Source organism: Triticum urartu, chromosome 7A (genome assembly GCF_056163025.1).
Source record: "Triticum urartu cultivar PI428250 chromosome 7A, HENAU_Tu73, whole genome shotgun sequence".
In the NCBI taxonomy this organism is placed as follows: domain Eukaryota; kingdom Viridiplantae; phylum Streptophyta; class Magnoliopsida; order Poales; family Poaceae; genus Triticum; species Triticum urartu.
The window spans coordinates 629,718,698-629,733,047 of NC_141879.1; the positions used below are offsets into that span (position 1 = coordinate 629,718,698).

At 45.9% G+C, this 14,350-nt stretch overlaps 1 protein-coding gene across 1 annotated transcript in view; it reads right to left on the reverse strand.

Annotated features, from left to right (window-relative positions):
• LOC125518113 (putative cysteine-rich receptor-like protein kinase 20) overlaps nt 1-14,350 on the reverse strand; it is a 74,817-nt gene that overhangs the window by 35,335 nt on the left and 25,132 nt on the right. The gene's annotated exons all lie outside the window — the stretch shown is intronic.

Consider the following 14,350-nt stretch of genomic DNA (forward strand, 5'->3'; position numbering starts at 1 on the left):
ACGCCCCCGACCACCCCCGAGCCCGCTTCCGAGACCCCACGCGTCCCTCCCCCCCGTGAGCTCTTCCCTCCCCTGCTTCGCTCTGTAGCCGTAGGGGTCGACCCCCGCGCTCGGTCGCCATGGCCGGAGCTCGCTCCGGCGCCGCGCTCGTCGCGCTCCGGCTCGCACCGGCTCACCGCGCCCCACGTACCCCCCTCCCCTCGCGCCTCCTCCGCTCGGTCGAGGCCCCCCCTCCTCTTCCCCCTCGTTCCCCTCCGTACCCGAGCGCCCCCGTCGCGGATCTCGTCGCCGGCGCCCTTCCAGTGACCAAATGGTCACGGGGCCGAGCCCCTTGTGCTCAGCGCGTCGCGCAGCCCCCCTGGCCTTCCCGTTAGCCCCGTAGCGCGATCCCGACGCGGTCCCGAATCCCACCGCCGCCTCCGCCGCTCGCCGGCGTCGTTTCCGGCCAAGTCCGGCCGTGCCTCTGCCACCGTTGGACGCGGCATCCTCTCCACGTTCGAACGCACCCGCCCGCGGCCATTTTTGCCGCCGGACGGCGAATCCCGGCAAGGTCCGGCGCCCCTCCGCCGCGGGAACGCTCCCCGGAGCTCCCCAACGCCGGCCGCCGACGTGGCCGACCTGGGGCCACCCCTGGGTCACTGACCCATGGGCCCTAGGGGCCCGGCCGGCCTGTTGACCCGGTCAGCCTTGCTGACTGGACCGGCCATGCCACTGACCGCAGCCCCCCCAGAACGTTAAAAATAAAAATAAATGATAATTAAAATATTAATTATTTAATTAAGTAAATACTTAATTTAATTAATCCTGATTAATTAACCTAATGGCTAATTAACCTAATTAACTATTGTTAATTAACTAACAGAGTATGACGAACGGGACCCACCTGTCAGGTTGACCAAGTCAACCCTATTGACTGCTGACGTCAGCATGACATCATGCTGACGTCATAAATTCATTTTTCGAATTAAATAATTAATTAATTAAATTTCAGAAATTAATAAAATCTTTAGAAAATCATATCTTTTAATCCGTAACTCGGATTAAAATATTTTCAACATGAAAGTTGCTCAGAACGACGAGACGAATCCGGATACGCAGTCCGTTCGTCCGCCACACACCCCTAACCTATCGAACCCGCAACTTTCCCCCTCCGGCTCCTCTGCCCGAAATCACGAAACACCGGGAATACTTTCCCGGATGTTTCCCCCCTTAACCGGTACCACCTCATACCACGTTAGGGCACGCCTAGCATCGTTACTTGTCATGTCATGCTTCACTAGGCATATGCTTGCATTATGTTTATTGTTTCTTCCCCCTCTTCTCTCTCTAGACACCGAGACCGACGCCGCTGCTACCCCGTACGACTACGGTGTTGACGACCCCTCTCTCTTGCCAGAGCAACCAGGCAAGCCCCCCCTTTGATCACCAGATATCGCCTACTCTTCTCTATACTGCTTGCATTAGAGTAGTGTAGCATGTTACTGCTTCCCGTTAATCCCATACTGATGCATAGCCTGTCCTTGCTACTACTGTTGTTACCTTTACCTGCAATCCTAATGCTTAGTATAGGATGCTAGTTTATCATCAGTGGCCCAACATCCTTGTCCGTCTGCCATGCTATACTATCGGGCCGTGATCACTCGGGAGTTGATCACGGGTATATACTATATACTTTGTACATGATAATGTGGTGATTAAAGATGGGTCGGCTCGTAGGAGCACCCGCGAGTGGATCTTTGAGGTGGAGCGACAGGGCAGGTTCCGACCACCTAGGAGAGAGGTGGGCCTGGCCCTGGTCGGCGTTCGCGGATACTTAACACGCTTAACGAGATCTGGGTATTTGATTTGAGTCTGGCCATTTGGTCTATACGCACTAACCATCTACGCGGGAGTAGTTATGGGTATCCTGGCGTCGTGGTATCAGCCGAAGCCTTCTTGACGTCAGCGACGGAGCGGCGCGCGCTGGATTGGACTGGAACGCCACTAGGCTAGGTCTGCTTCCGGCCGCCCACGCAACGTGCAGGTGTGCTAAGGGCGATGGGCCCAGACCCCCGGGCGCTTAGGTTTAGACCGGCGTGCTGACCTCTCTGTTGGTCTAGGTGGGGCTGCGACGTGTTGATCTTCCGAGGCCGGGCATGACCCAGGAAAGTGTGTCCGGCCAAATGGGATCGAGCGTGTTGGGGTATGTGGTGCACCCCTGCAGGGAAGTTAATCTATTCGAATAGCCGTGATCTTCGGTAACAGGACGACTTGGAGTTGTATCTTGACCTTATGACAACTAGAACCGGATACTTAATAAAACACACCCTTCCAAGTGCCAGATACAACCGGTGGTCGCTCTCTCACAGGGCGACGAGGGGAGGATCATCGGTTAGGGTTATGCTATGCGATGCTACTTGGAGGTATTCAGTCTACTCTCTTCTACATGCTGCAAGACGGAGGCTGCCAGAAGCGTAGTCTTCGAAAGGATTAGCTATCCCCCCTCTTATTCTGGCTTTCTGTAGTTCAGTCCACCGATATGGCCCTTTACACATTTACCCATGCATATGTAGTGTAGCTCCTTGCTTGCGAGTACTTTGGATGAGTACTCACGGTTGCTTTCTCCTTCTTTCCCTCTATCCCTTCTACCTGGTTGCCGCAACCAGATGTTGGAGCCCAGGATCCAGACGCCACCGTCGACGACGACTCCTACTACACCGGAGGTGCCTACTACTACGTGGTGCCCGCTGACGACGACCAGGAGTAGTTTAGGAGGATCCCAGGCAGGAGGCCTGCGCCTTTTTCGATTTGTGTCCCAGTTTGTGCTAGCCTTCTTAAGGCAAACTTGTTTAACTTATGTCTGTACTCAGATATTGTTGCTTCCGCTGACTCGTCTATGATCGAGCTCTTGTATTCGAGCCCTCGAGGCCCATGGCTTGTAATATGATGCTTCTATGACTTATTTTATTTGTAGAGTTGTGTTGTGATATCTTCCCGTGAGTCCTTGATCTTGATCGTACACATTTGCGTGCATGATTAGTGTATGGTTGAATCGGGGGCGTCACAGTTTATATCCATGGGTACAAGATTATATCCATGCCCTATCCACGAACAATCGGGTTGAGTTTGGGCGCCGCCCATGGACACAAAAGCATATCCAAACTCTATCTATTCAGGTCGGATATCCATGAATATCCATGTCCATGGATAAAATTGCCATCCTACGTCGTCAATGTGGTGTCATGAGATGGTTGGTGCGGATACAGTCTCTGTTCTAGTTTGTCAATCCTAGATCTGATCGCTTTGGAGCTTTTTTTCGTTTTTCCTCGCCTACTCATAGCTTTGATCTTATATGACTTTGCTTGTCGCCGGTGAGTTTTCGCATATGTGTGAATTGATGTTGGCTGTGTGCATCCTAGTTATGCAGAGGCCGGGTGTGTGCTCATTATATTATGTATCTTTTTGATGCTCCGTTTTGAGCCAATAAAATTCACCCTTTGTCGGAAAAAAATATGCTGATAAGAGGCAGGGGGCGGTACCTCTCATCTCCAATTCAACACGTTTTACTTTTATTCAAATATAAATTACCAGTGAAAAAAAGCTAGGGGTGGAAGCAAGAAATTCCTCGGCCCACAATGCACATATAGGCCTAGCAGTTGGCCCATAGAGGAAGTTGAATTCACGTCTATCAAAATTTCTAAGTTTCAACATTGATTTTTTTTACAATAATTTAACGGCAAGCTCCTATTTCACTGCGCCAAAATTTTGATATTTTGCACATGAGACCCAGGCTGGAGCTGTCCATTTAGCACTCGGTGTTGTAGCTGATTGTATGGAGTGCTCATCTTTCTCGAAAATATAGCAAGCAATTCCTACATTTAGTTTTATTAAAACATGATTATTAAATTTCTAAAAAAATCATTTTTGGGAAAACATATTTTTTCTTGAAAAAATTGAACATTTTATTAAATAAATGTGCACATTAATAAATTTTGGGAACATTTTTTGAAAAACTTTGAAGATTTTTTAAAATTTGTGAACATTTTAAAGTTTTGGGAACTAATTTTACAAATGGTGCACATTCTGTGAAACAAAAGTGACAAAAATTGGTAGAGAAAATAAAAATGAAAAATCTGGGTGAGAACCTTCCTAAAACACCAAAAACCAGACAAAACCTGCTGATAACAAAAATGTATCTGATTGGGCCGGCCCACTCGTTCGCTCATCCGCTAATTATGTGAGTCGGCAACTTGCAGAACCAGCAGCAAATAGGAAATACCAATTTAATCTCTCCCCTAACAATTTAATTCTCTATAAAACATTGATAATTTAATTTTACATAGAAGGAGCTGCCGGCTTAAAACAGTGTAATTTTTTATTATTATAAAGGTTCCACTTGTGCGATTGAATGGAATGGAAGACTACTGTGCGACAGGTGATCCTCTATAATAGTTATTCAATGTATAAATAGCCTAGATTATCCTAGAGGATGAAACATGGGGATGTAACTCAAATGGTAGAGCGCTTATGTATGCTAATAAGAGGCAGGGGGGTCGATACCTCCCATCTCCAATTCAACCTGTTTTACTTTTGGGGGACGCTAGGCGCCGGCGCGCAGGCCCAACAGTTGGGCCGGTCGAGCCCCAGCCGTGCAATGCAGGTGCTTAAAGGCTGTCAGATCTGTCCCAATGCTTCGTCCCTTCTTGCGAGTCATTTTCTTCTGAAAAACTGAACGCCCCCGAGCGCCGCCAACACCCTTCCCCGAGCTTGAAGCAGCACGACAGCGTCCTCGTCGCCGGTCGGCGCCCTCGCCGGCCATCCTCGTCGCCAGTCGGCACCTTCTCCGGCCGTCCTCGCCGCCGGTCGCCGCCCTTGTCCCTTGCTCTACCCATGCAACAACTGCTCTGGGTTGCAGATCCGCCCGACGACGGATGTAGCTCGGTGGCCATGCAGCACCGCCATGCCGTCGGTCTGCAACTCCCTGGTGTCGCCATTCCCACCGTCGTCAGCATGTTGTATCGGTTGAAGCTTTTTCCCATGTCACTTGAAGCTTTTTTCAAGATGGTTGAAGCTATTTTCACGATTTGAAGTTTTTTCCCATGGCCATTGAAGCTTTTTTCATGGTTGAAGCTTCTTCACATATCAGTTGAAGCTTTTCGCGCAATGGTTGAAGCTTTTTCAGCACGATGAGGCAACGGGAAAATGTTTTTTGCTGCAATAGGGAACGAAGAAAGCTACAACCAGTAGCCATTTTTGCTACATCCAGGAAGATGACGAAGTGTGGCCGGCGACGACGGGTTGTGAATTTGTTGCAACCGCAGTGGGAAAAAGCTACCACCGGCGGCCAAATTTGCTGCAACTGGATATGCGGTGGTCCGACCGGCGTGCGGTGGTGCGACGAGCAGCAACATGGATGACCACGCTGCCATGGATTTGCTACAACCAGTGTGCTTTTTTGCTACCACGGCGGTGACCGCGTGCTACCGGTGGTGCAACGGCAGGGAGCTGCGACCTCGACGACGGACGTTGGAACCGGCGTGATCCATCGCGCGGGTGCTGCAACCGTCGGGGGAAAAAGCTTCAACCTTGGTGGGAAAAGCTTCAACCGTCAGGGACATAAGGTGCTTTAAGCGGTAGACGAACGAGGAGCTGCGAATGGGGGCAAGGGGTCGCGCGCATGGCGGAGGGCGCCGTAGTCGCGGCCGGAGACGAATGCTGTGCAGCGATCCAATCAGCATGCAGTGGCACGGGTGGAGGCTGGTGCCTGGTTCTGCGGGTGCCCCATGGAGTCCGGGTCGTGCGGAAGAAGATGAGGGGAAAATCGATTGGATAAGAAGTGCTTCGGTTGCCAGTTTTTTTTAAGCGGTGCTCCCGTCGCCTAGTACTCGCATGATCCAGTGATCGCAAGGCCCGCGTGCGTCCGTTGCAACGCTTCGGCCGGTGCACCGGCAGCGAACGTTTCCCATGCAAATAATTACCAGGAAAAAAAGCAAGGGCTTGAATCAGGAAATTACTCGGCCCACAATACACATATAGACCTAACATTTGGCCCATACAGGAGGTTGAATTCGTGCCTATCAAATTTTGGGAGTTTCATCATTGATTTATTTTTTTACATTCATAAGTTTCATCATCGATAATTTAATCGGGAGCTCCCTTTTGATGCATCCTGTAGGAGCTCTAAATTGCGAGCCCTAAGGTAGCTGATTGTATCCAGTGATTCCTCGGTTTTCATTTTTTTTGGTTTTACAAGATTTCAATCGATTTTTATATTTAGTTTTCCAGAAATAGATGAATATATATATTTATTTTTCAAAAATGAACATTTTGTAAAAAAATGTGGTTTTATTTTGACGAAGTGAACAATTTATAAAACCTTTTGTGAAGTTTTTTTTTTGGAAAAACTTCCAAATTTTGGGGAAAAAGCAAGGGCTTGAATCTGGAAATTACTCAGCCCACAATACACATATAGGCCGGAGGGGGAGTTTCGTTAGCACGACGGCCTGGTGACGGTGATGGTGAAGTGATCCGTGCAGGGCTTCGCCTAAGAACAACGTGAATATGACCGGAGACGTAAACTATGGAGAGGGGCGCCGCACACGGCTAGAAATCAATGTTGTGCGTTCCAAATAGGACTAATCCACATATATATGAGGTGGGAGAGGGAGAGGGGTAGCAAGGGGTGTCCCAAATAGGACTAATCTTACTTCGGCGCCTCCCACAAGGCGGCCTCCCCCCTTCCATAATTGTCGGAGGGGGAAGGAAAGAGAGGGGGGAAAGAAGGGAAGGGGGAGACCGAATCCTTCCCTTTCCTTTCTCCCTCCCCCTCCTTCTTTCTCCTCCTATTCGGCCTATATGGGGGTGCACCAGCCCACTAGGGGCTGGTCTGTCCCGCCCTTGGCCCAATAAGGCCCATATCTTTGCCGCACGGGGGGGGGGGGGTGCCCGGAACCGCTTCCGGTGACCCGATACGTACCCGGTACCCCCAGAACACTTTTCGGTGTCCAAATACTATCGTCCTCTATATGAATCTTTACCTCTCGACCATTTCGAGACTCCCCGTCATGTCCGTGATCTCATTTGGGACTCCGAACAACATTCGGTCATCAAATCACATAACTCATACAATATAAAATCATCATCGAACGTTAAGCGTGCAGACCCTACGGGTTCGAGAACTATGTAGACATGACCGAGACACCTCTCCGGTTAATAACCAACAACGGGACTTGGATGCTCATATCGGTTCCCACATATTCTAAGAAGATCTTTATCAGTCGTACCGTAATGACAACATACATTATTCCATTTGTCATCGTTATGTTACTTGCCCGAGATTCGATTATCGGTATCTTCATACCTAGTTCAATCTCGTTACCGGTAAGTCTCTTTACTCATTCCGTAATACATCATCCCACAATTAACTCATTAGTCACATTGCTTGCGAGGCTTACTATGATGTGCATTACCGAGAGGGCCCAGAGATACCTCTCCGATACTCGGAGTGACAAATCCTAATCTTGATCTATGCCACCCGAAAAACACCTCCGGAGGTACCTGTAGAGCATCTTTATAATCACCCAGTTAAGTTATGACGGTTGATAGCACACAAGGTATTCCTCCACTATCCGAGAGTTGCATAATCTCATAGTCGAAGGAATATGTATTTGACATGAAGAAAGCAATAGCAATAAAACTGAATGATCAACATGCTAAGCTAACGGATGGGTCTTGTCCATCACATCATTCTCCTAATGATGTGATCCCGTTCATCAAATGACAACACATGTCTATGGTTAGGAAACTTAACCATCTTTGATTAACGAGCTAGTCTAATAGAGGCTTACTAGGGACACGGTGTTTTATGTATGTATTCACACATGTATCAAGTCTCCGGTTAATACAATTCTAGCATGAATAATAAACATTTATCATGATATAAGGAAATATAAAATAACAACTTTATTATTGCCTCTAGGGCATATTTCCTTCAATCGTCATGATTAGTTGAAGTTTTATCAATTGCCAATAGTAATTCGTTTACCCACCGTTTGCTATTTTTCTCGAGAGAAGCCACTATTGAAATCTACGACCCCTAGGTCTCTTTTATTATATTTTTCTTTGCGATCTATTTTTATTTGCTTTTATTTTCAGATCTATTAAACCAAAAATACAAAAATATTTTGCTGCACTTTATTTTATTTGTGATCTATTTATCCAATCTATTACAACTTTATTCCGTCCTTTTGCCAATTTTTGGTGCCGTTACCCGAAAGGGATTGATAACCCCTTTAACACGTCGGGTTGCGAGTATTTGTTATTTGTGTGTAGGTGTTGTTTACGTAGTGTTGCTTGGTTCTCCTACTGGTTCAATAACCTTGTTCTCATCACTGAGGGAAATACCTACCGTTGCTGTACTGCATCATCCCTTCCTCTTTGGGGAAATACCGACGCAGTCCTAGCAAACATCATGTGCCTGGATTCTTCATAGAGCGATAGGAGGTAGTCCGTATCTTCCATGCTAAGCGGGTTATTTTCATGATGAGTGTTTATTCACTCGTCCTTGCATGAGAGGGGCGGTAATAGGGATTCCCGGTCCCAAATTCAAATTGCAAATAATTAAACAAAACTCTCCCGGGATTGTTGTTGGTATGGACGGCACCCGTTGTTTCGGACAAGCAGTGGAGTGTGATTGTTGGTGGAGGGGGAGTAAACCTCTACTTTTATCGCTTGGGAATCGCCACTAATGTGTTTAGCATGGAAGATACCGATAACTAATGGTCGTGAAGTAAACAGGAAGGGTGCATTTCTCAAAATTTCATTTACCTCTGTTTTAAAAACTCGAGCTCTGGCACCGCTGCAAATCACTGCTTCCCTCCGCGAAGGGACTATCTATTTACTTTTATGTTGTGTCATCACCTTCTCAAATAAGCGCCAGAACCTGAGAGCACTATTGTCATCCTCATGCATTGTGTGTAGCTAATGTTGGGTGCATCATGACTGGATATTTTCTACCATGAATTACAATGTCTAGTCGCTGCTTGAACTTTGGAGGTGCTCTGCATTTATGTTTTGCGGTCTCAGAAATGGCTAACGAGATGTCACTATTGTCATATTATATCATGGTTGTTTTGACAAAGTGTTGATATTTGAGATGTCTTATTATTGCTCTCTAGTTGTTTATGTTATTGATATGAGTTAATATAATTTTTAAGAGTTATTGTCGACATGGTTAGTTATAATCTTGGCTGAAAACTTGGGTGTTGTTTAAGCTTATTTATGTAAACAAGAGCAAAAGAGTTCGTAAAAGTTTTCCTTTTTCACTTTCAGTTTATCAACTGAATTGCTTGAGGACAAGCAAAGGTTTAAGCTTGGGGGAGTTGATACGTCTCCGTCGTATCTACTTTTCCTAATGCTTTTCCTCTTGTTTTGGACTCTAATTTGCATGATTTGAATGAAACTAACCTGGACTGGCACTATTTTCAGCAGAACTACCATGGTGTTGTTTTTGTGCAGAAATAAAAGTTCTTGGATTGGAACGAAACTTTGCGAGGATTTTGTATTCAATAAAAGAGAATTTCTGGAGCCAAGAACCACCGGAGGGGGGCACCTGGGTAGGCACAACCCACCAGGGCGCTCCCCCTCCAGGCGCACCCAGGTGGGTTGTCCCCACCTGGTGGCCCCCGCAGACCCTGAAATGGACGCTATAAAATCACATATTTCCAAAAAAATAAGGGAGGAAGAATTATCGTGTTTCACGAGACGGAGCCGCTGCCACCTCCTGTTCTTCATCGGGAGGCCAGATCTGGAGTCCATTTGGGGCTCCGAAGAGGGGATTTTTGTTAGGGAACATAGTATTTCAGAAATTTTGCCAACGATCATGCAAGATCTATCTAGGAGAAGCATAGCAACGAGCGGGGAGAGTGTGTCCACGTACCGTCGTATACCGAAAGCGGAAGAGTTTAGTAACGCGGTTGATGTAGTCGAACGTCTTCGCGATCCAACCGATCCATGTACCGAACGCACGGCACCTCCGCGATCTGCACACGTTCAGCTCAGTGACGTCCCTCGTACTCTTGATCCAGCTGAGGCCGAGGGATAGTTTCGTTAGCACAACGGCGTGATGACGGTGATGATGAAGTTATCGACGTAGGGCTTCGCCTAAGCACTACAATGATATGACCGAGGTGGAAATCTGTGGAGGGGGGCACCGCACACGGCTAAGATCAACTTTCATGTGTTCTAGGGTGCTCCCATCCCCACGTATATAAAGGAGGGAGGGGGAGGCCGGTCGGCCCTCATGCATAGGCGCGCCAAAGGGGGAGGAATCCTCCTCCTAGTAGGAGTAGGACTTCCCCCTTTCCTAGTCCTACTAGGAGAAGAAGGAAGGAGGGGGAAAGAGAAGGAAGGAGGGGGCGCTGCCCCTCCCCCTAGTCTAATTTGGACTAGGCCCATGGGGGGGCCAGCCCTTAGCAGCCCCTCTCTCTCCCCTAGGCCCAATAAGGCCCAATTCTTCTCCGGTGGTTCCGATAACCCTTCCGGTACTCCGATATTTATTCGGTGACCCCTAGAACTATTCCGGTGTCCGAATATAGTCATTCAATATATGTCTTAACCATTTCGAGACTCCTCGTCATGCCCGTGATCACATCCGGGACTCCGAACTACCTTCGGTACATCAAAACACATAAACTCATAATACTGATCGTCATCGAACGTTAAGCGTGCGGACCCTACGGGTTTGAGAACTATGTAGACATGACCAGGACTCACATCTGGTCAAATACCAATAGCGGAACCTGGATGCTCATATTGGTTCCTACGTATTCTACGAAGATCTTTATCGGTCAAACCGCATAACAACATATGTTGTTCCCTTTGTCATCGGTATGTTACTTGCCCGAGATTCGATCGTCGGTATCTCAATACCTAGTTCAATATTGTTACCGGCAAGTCTCTTTACTCGTTTTGTAATGCATCATCCCGTAACTAACTCATTAGTCACATTGCTTGCAAGGCTTATAGTGATGTGCATTACCGAGAGGGCCCAGAGTTACATCTCCGACAATCGCAGTGACAAATCCTAATCTCGATCTATGCCAACTCAACAAAGACCATCGGATACACCTGTAGAGCATCTTTATAGTCACCCAGTTACGTCGTGACGTTTGATAGCACACTAGGTGTTCCTCCGGTATTCGGGGGTTGCATAATCTCATAGTCATAGGAACATGTATAAGTTATGAAGAAAGCAATATCAATAAACTAAACGATCATAGTGCTAAGCTAACGGATGGGCCAAGTCAATCACATCATTCTCTAATAATGTGATCTCGTCCATCAAATGACAACTCATGTCTATGGCTAGGAAACTTAACCATCTTTGATTAACGAGCTAGTCAAGTAGAGGCATACTAGTGACACTCTGTTTGTCTATATATTCACACATGTACTAAGTTTCCGGTTAATACAATTCTAGCATGAATAATAAACATTTATCATGATATAAGAAAATATAAATAACAACTTTATTATTGCCTCTAGGGCATATTTCCTTCAATTTTCGATCTTCGACATCACCAACCCTTCTCCATCGCTAATTCCACGACGTTCCCCACCGGGAGTGAGTATTTCCTTCGTAGGCTCGCTGGTCGGTGAGGATTTGGATGAGATTCATCATGCAATCGAGTTAGTTTTGTTAGGGCTTGATCCCTAGCATCCATTATGTTCTGAAATTGATGTTGCTATGACTTTGCCATGCTTAATGCTTGTCACTTTGGGATCGGGTGCCATGATTACAGATCTGAATCGTTTATGTTATCACCATTATATCTATGTTCTAGATCTGATCTTGCAAGTTATAGTCACCTACTACATGTTATGATCCGGCAATTCCGGAGTGACAATAGTCGGGACACTTCCCAGTGATGACCGTAGTTTGAGGAGTTCATGTATTCACCGTCTGTTAATGTTTTGTACCGGTTCTCTATTAAAAGGAGGCCTTAATATCCCTTAGTTTTTCCAATAGGACCTCGCTGCCACGGGAAGGTAGGACAAAAGATATCATGCAAGTTCTTTCCATAAGCACGTATGACTATTTATGGAATACATGCCTACATTATATTTATGAACTAGAGTTAGTGACGTATCTCCCTAGGTTGTAACTGTCACATGATGAATATCATCCAACAAATCGCCGATCCAATGCCTACGATTTTCCTACATATAGATCTTGCTAAGTTACTACTGGTGTTGTTACTATTGTCACTACTACAAAACTATTACTATCATTGTTACCGTTACTGTTCCTGCTATCACTACTATCAAAGCTATCATATTACTGTGCTACTGATCACTTTACTGCAGATAATTAATCTTCAGGTGTGATTGAATTGATAACTCGGTTGTCAATACTTGCAAATATTCTTCAGCTCCCCTTGTGTCGAATCTATAAATTTGGGTTGAATACTCTACCCTCGAAAGTTTTGTAGTTGTCCCAGGTGCAAGTCCACCCTCGACTCGCAAATAGGCTCATACTTTTCCCAAATTGCAAGCGCTCTATCTTCTATCTTGGTTGTCACTATTTGTTTTTTTGCGTATCCTGTTGTTGGTCTAGGCATGTTTGGCTTCGCTATTGTCCCCTCGACTCGCAACTGGGGTTTGACCATTTTTTGTCCAAGTTGCAAGTCCACCCTCGATTCGCAACTGGAACCCGGTCTTCTAGTCCCAGTTGCAAGTTCACCCTCGACTCGCAAATAGGGTCCGACCATTTTTGTCTCATTTGCAAGTACGTCCTTGACTCGCAACTGGGACCTGACATTTTTTTGTCCCAGTTGCAAGTCTATCGCCGACTTGCAACTGGGGCTCAACCTTTTTTCCCAGTTGCAAGTCCATCGTCGACTCGCAACTAGAGTCCGACCTTTTTTCGTCCCAATTGCAACCCCCTCAACTCGTAACTAGAACCTGACTTTTTTTTGTCCCAGTTGCAAGTCCACTCTCAACTTGCAACTGGGGTCCGGTTTTTTTGTCCAAGTTACAAGTATACCCTCGAGTCGCAACTAGGGCCCGTCATTTTTTTCCGGTTGCAATTTCATTGTCGACTCGCAACTGGGGCCCGACATTTTTTCCTCCTAATTGCAAGGAGGGTAGAGTATTCAACTCAAATTTGTAGATTCGACACAAGGGGAGCCAAAGAATATTTGCAAGTATTACCAACTGAGTTATCAATTCAATCACGTCTGGAGATTAATTATCTGCAACAAAATGATCAGTAGCTGAGTAATATGATACCTTTGATAGTAGTGGTAGCAGTAACAGTAACGGTAACAGTGATAGTATAGTTTTGTGAGGCTCTGGAGAAGAACTAGAATTGAGTCGTCGCACAAACTTGCGAAAAGAAAATAGAAAAATGCAGTCGACGGCGAAAAAAACTAAGGCCCACTAGATGTGAGGCTCTGGAGAGGAATGTGAGTGGACTATAGACAAAAAGCGGCCGGCAACCCAATATCACGAAAACACACGATAACGGCCCGACCTTGCACTAGCAACAACCTGGACATGAGCTACGCGTGGGACAAGGCTCAACAAGCAAGCGTACCAGCCAGACCATCATGTTTTGTACAAATATTAAAGACAGATGATCCAACGACTTTGGACTTAGATGTGAGGTACTCCCTTCGTTCGGAATTACTTATCTTGAATATGGATGTATCTAAAACTAAAATACGTCTAGATACATTCATTTCTGCGACAAGTAATTCCGAACGGAGGGAGTAGCTATTTCACATCTAGATGTGAAATAGCAAATCTATTATTTTAAAGATGATCTAGGCTACCTATCCTCATTTTGATGAGAATGAAATCTGTAATTGAACTGGGTGGGCCTAAATAACAGATAGTTTGTATTTCCTTTTCTTTGCATTTTTGTAGTTCTATATATTATCTCTGATGTAGATGATAGACACAACTCTGTAAGCAACTTTAGGAATGATAAGATGTATCTGGCAATTTTCATGCTAAACTTTATTTTTTTACAACAATAATTCAATATTTTCTCTCTTGGTTTCTTACATAATGGCGTAACGGTGCATTAATTATAAATTTGCACATTTTATTTTATTCATGTAGAACTCCATTTATTATTACGATTTGATATTGGGGGGGGGGGGGGGGGGGGTTTCTCTGCCATCAATTCACACGCTTATGTGAAAAAATTATATTGATTTCAGTTTGAGTTGAATATCCAATCTCAATATGAGAAGCTATCATGAGGTTGACCTTAATTAGATCATTGCATGTGACTGAGCCTTCGGTAATTACCTTTGTGTTGGACCCAATTAAGTAAACTAATTAAACATATCTATTTGCTTGC